This window comes from Mustela nivalis (assembly GCF_964662115.1).
Source record: "Mustela nivalis genome assembly, chromosome: 7".
NCBI lineage: Eukaryota > Metazoa > Chordata > Mammalia > Carnivora > Mustelidae > Mustela > Mustela nivalis.
The window spans coordinates 81,549,218-81,554,177 of NC_139026.1; the positions used below are offsets into that span (position 1 = coordinate 81,549,218).

At 34.8% G+C, this 4,960-nt stretch overlaps 1 pseudogene across 1 annotated transcript; it reads right to left on the reverse strand.

Moving 5' to 3' along the window:
• Positions 1-3,944: 3,944 nt before the first annotated feature.
• LOC309868627 (large ribosomal subunit protein eL33 pseudogene) lies at positions 3,945-4,274 on the reverse strand (annotated as a pseudogene). Its single transcript has one exon. The product of its transcript is annotated as a large ribosomal subunit protein eL33 pseudogene (transcript).
• Between the last annotated feature and the right edge of the window lie 686 nt (positions 4,275-4,960).

Sequence of the window (4,960 nt, forward strand, 5' to 3'; positions counted from 1 at the left end):
GATAACTATCTAGCTGATCTCCTGCTACCTAATGTCATCTCTGCCTGCTACTCTTCCGCCATCTTGACTCTTCTCTGCTATTTCCCAATTTCTATTATGACTTCTTCCCTGGTCCATACGTTCTTTAAAAATAAATTGCTTAAGTTCTTAAAATCACATCTTAAAAGAATAATCTTTTTGTTGTGTTCTAATTTAATTCTATATATTTCAGTATGCTATTTTGACTTATTAGTTTTTCATACCAATTAGTTATTTTACAATTTTCCACGTAATGTAAGGACCTCAGAACATTTTAATTCCATGTTCTCCCTCCCACTTTTTGTTATTATTGTCATGTATTTTAATTCTATGTATTTTAAAGCTCAGGATGATATTTCATACATTCAGTATTAACTTAGATGTACTTATGTTTCTACCCTTTCTATTACTCTATATTTCTTCCTGCATTTTCATGCTATCATCTTGTTCTTTCTTCTTGAAGTACTTACTTTAATTTTCCTTTTAGTGTAGATCCATTTTATTGATTTTAAAATTACTTTTTTGCCTTTGCTTTGAGGAACATTTTTGTTGGAAATAGAGTCTAGATTAGCATTTAGCAACTATTTATTTTCTTCCAGCACTTGTAGTTTTCATTATTGTCATATGGATTATATTGTTTCTGTGAAGTAGTCAGGCCTCAGTCTTATTGATTCTCTTAAAAGAAAATATTTCTTCCCCCTCTCCTGCCCCCCAAAGCTCTGGTTCCTTCAAAATTCTCTTCGTGTTTGGTTTTCTGCACTTTCACTATCATTTGCACATACAGTTTTCTTCAAATTTATCCTGATTAAGATTTGAAACACTTTTTCAATTTTGTGGCTTGCTGTCTTCTTTCAGTTCTGTGAAATTTAAGACTATTATTCCCTCAAAATGACTTTTGAAATGTTCTTTCTTTCTTCTCCTTCTGTGACTCCAAATATTTTCTTGGAATACCATGTCCTTTACTACCCGCACCCAGTATTTTTTTATCCTTTTATTTCCTATGCTTTAGTCTGAATGTTTTCGTTTGACCTTTAGTTTCATTAATCATCTCTTCGTGTCTGTTTCTGCTGTTAACCCATCTATTAAAATTTTAATTTTAGCAAATGCATTTCTCAGTTTTAGAATTCTCATTTGTTTCTCTTTTTAGATAAAATTATCTATCTCCATTTACTTTCTTCAACATATAAATGAGATATTTTAAAGTACATGTCTAATAACTTAATATCTCTTTTTCTTCTGTGGGTCTGTTTCTGCTTTATTTATCTTGGTTTTTGGCCACATAGTCTTACTTTCTGATATGCCTAGTCATGTTTGATTGACCACAGGACCTCAGACATGAACAATTGTGGAGATAAATTGAGCCTTTTGATGTGCTTTCTGTATCCCTAGAGAATGAATGTAGTTTTGCATCTGTCAAGCAGCTAGGGTATGGGTCAATCACCTTAACCCAATCAGTGGTTAATTCAAATCTGGAATTAAGTCTTTGTGAGCACTGATTTAATTTAGGTTTTTCTCTATTCCTAAAGTGAAAGCCTTTTGTGTTCTGAAATAAAAATCTGGGTAGTTTAATATGGATTTTTCCTTCTGAACTCCAACTTTTGTCCCTTAGCTTCTTAAGTTGCCATTTTTTAATTCACCATCTTGATATCTTAATAGTCACTTGGGAATCCAAAACTGATTCAAGGGCAAAAGCAGTACCAAGAGTTGGCATTGCCCCTCTAAATTTCCCTTCTTCTTCTTTTTTTTTTTTTTAAGACTTTATTTATTTATTTATTTGACAGAGGGAGACATAGCGAGAGAGGGAACAGAAGCAGGGGGAATGGGAGAGGGAGAAGTAGGTTTCCCACCAAGCAGAGAGTCTGATGCGGGGCTCAATCTCAAGACCTGGGATCATGACCTGAGCCGAAGGCAGATGTTTAATAACTGAGCCACTCAGGAGCTCCTCTAAGTTTCCCTTCTTTTTGGGATTTTGGCTCCATAGCCCTCACAGCTTTGAGGATTAATGTCTTTAAAGAAATAATATATATATAGGTATACATGTACATGTAGTTCAGCTCTTGTTTTTCATCATGGAAAGAGATGTCTGCAACAGGCTTGTCCATCATTATGGAATGAAGTTACTAATCCATATAATTTTTGAATATCATATTAATTACTCATATTAATACTGAAGTTTACGGTGAACATCTAATTAGATCATATGTGGGAAAGCACTGAGCAAACTGGAAAGCTCTATGCAAACACAAACTATTACTATTATTATAATACAGAACATAATCTCTCTGAAACCTATAAAAATATGGCAGAGAAGTATTTGATAATTTTGTATTTATTATTATAATTTTTTAAAGACTTCATTTATTTCTTTAAGAGAGAGAGTGAGAGAATGAGTACACAGAGGGAGAGAGAGAAGCAGACTCCCTGCTGAGCAGAAAGCCCAGTGTGGGGCCTGCCTAATCCCAAGATCCTGAGATCATGACCTGAGCCAAAGGCAGATGCTTAATGGACTGAGCCACCAGGCACCCCAGTATTTATTATTTTTTAAAATCTGGATTCTCTTAAAGGGCCTGGGTCATCTAGTAAATATGCTGCTCAATGTAGAAGTTGAAGACCTGTCAAAATAGGGAGTCTTATGCCAGTAAAACTGAGAGATGTATTTCCCCAAGACAACCCAAAAGGAGAAACCATCACTTGATAGGAAGTTTGATAGTCCTGGCTGATGGAGGTGGGATGTCGTGGGATGTCCAAGGTGAGTGCTACCAATACATCCTTTTCTCTCAAGGTCTTTTTGTCAAGATTTCAGTGAAGAATGGTGCCAGACTAATCTACTCCCCCTGTCTTCTCATTCTTTCCACACTTGCTAGGGGATTTCACTGTAGGAAATCCTCTACTTATCACTCCCTTCCTTCATACCAGCCCTAACTTCTTTGTGAGCTCAAGCTTTAAAGAACAATAGTTTTCCAAGGCAAAAGATTGGGAATTAGTGTTGGTTTCATGCCAGGCATATCTTGATGTACAGTTATCTCATAAAGTGTGAAGACATTTCCAAATAAATCTTACCTATTTTTTTTTTTTTGTAATCCTCTAACTACCTATTTTTTTTATTATTATTATTTTTTTATTTTTTATAAACATATATTTTTATCCCCAGGGGTACAGGTGTGTGAATCACCAGGTTTACACACTTCACAGCACTCACCAAAGCACATACCCTCCCCAATGTCCATAATCCCACCCCTTCTCCCAAATCCCCTCCCCCCACCAACCCTCAGTTTGTTCTGTGAGATCAAGAGTCACTTATGGTTTGTCTCCCTCCCAATCCCATCTTGTTTCATTTATTCTTCTCCTACCCACTTAAGCCTCCATGTTGCATCACCACTTCCTCATATCAGGGAGATCATATGATAGTTGTTTTTTTTTTTTAAACAGATCTTATAAATAACTGTAATAAGACTGTGTATTAGCTTAGGTTGAGTTGAAATATGTTCTTATATAAAGGATTATAAGAATAGTTCAAATTAATTATTCACAGTTACCTCCAATGATGAATAAAAGTCCATAGTAATATAAGAAACAGAAATAGTGATTGAGAATGAGTATGGGAGGTGGGTCCTAGTGTAAGTGCATTATTTGTCGTAAAAGGGAGAAAATAGATGTGGTTTTATAAGTCAAGAAATAGAGATAAAAGCATTTAATGTCACGTAATAATGAAATTTTCAGAAGAACTAACTCTAGAAATCACTGGGTTATTATCTCAAAGAGGGAGGCTTTGTGTGCTAATGGAATAGAGACTTGTTAATTTGATACCATTCTGTACTCAACGTTTTTATTTACCAAGTAAAATTTTTCTTTTATAATAGAAATAGTTGTAGTTTTTTTAAATGAGAGAACAAATCTACACCCTTATTTAATTACTCTTCAGTAATTTAAATCCTTGAGGGATACAGCACCACACTGATTCTCTGGCCAATGTCTTTAGCAGGAAGGTCACTTTGGAATTTGACATGAGTCACGTTGCTGTTTCCATGAGCGTGAGTTACTTTTCCCCAGATGACTCTGGTTTTGTTTGGTTTGCCACCAGGAGTCACTGTGTTGTTCTTTGCTTTGTAATAAGCATATCTCTTGCCTAGACAGAATTCAATCTCATTTCGCACATAAACACCTTCAGTTTTAAGAAGAGCCATGTGTTCCCTCTGGTTCCAGAGACTCCACTCATAGCCAGCAAAAATGGCCTTGGACCACAACCTTTCAGACATAGTTTTTCTTTTAGGAGCTCTGTTCTTAGCAGCCTCCACAGGATCCAAGATGGCAGAATGAGAAAGGCTTCTTTTATAATAAAAATAGTTTTATTTTAAGTGGATTTATTATACAGATACATATAATATCTAATGATAGCAATATTGATAGAAATTAACATTTTAAAAATTTCAAAAACTAAAGACACGAAAGTGAATACGGACATAATTTCTTTGGTTTTAAAGAGGAAATCTAAACCAAATTTTTAGTACTTTTCAGAAATGACAATGGTCTTATTGTGTAAAAAGCTGTACTGTGTAGTTATTGATTATAATGTGGTGTAAATATCCATTCCATTAATTGGCATTTGGTTTGGTTTCAGCTTGGAGTTATGACATCTTATTTATTTGCCCACGTAACTATTGTTGACAGTGCTCTTCATCCCTTTGTTAGATGCATATTTCCATCTGGCATGATTTTCATTCTGCCCAAAGGACTTCCTTTAACATTTTTTACAGAGGGGTCTGCTAGTCATCAGACCCCTGTTTACAACTTTTGGATGTCCTAAAGAGTCTTTATTTAACTTTCATTTTTGAAAGGTATTTTCATGAGGTATATAATGCTCGCTGTATACCTAGTTGACAGTTATTTGCTTTTAGTACTTTAAAGTACTTTAAAGTTTCTCAACTATCCTCTTATTTGCATT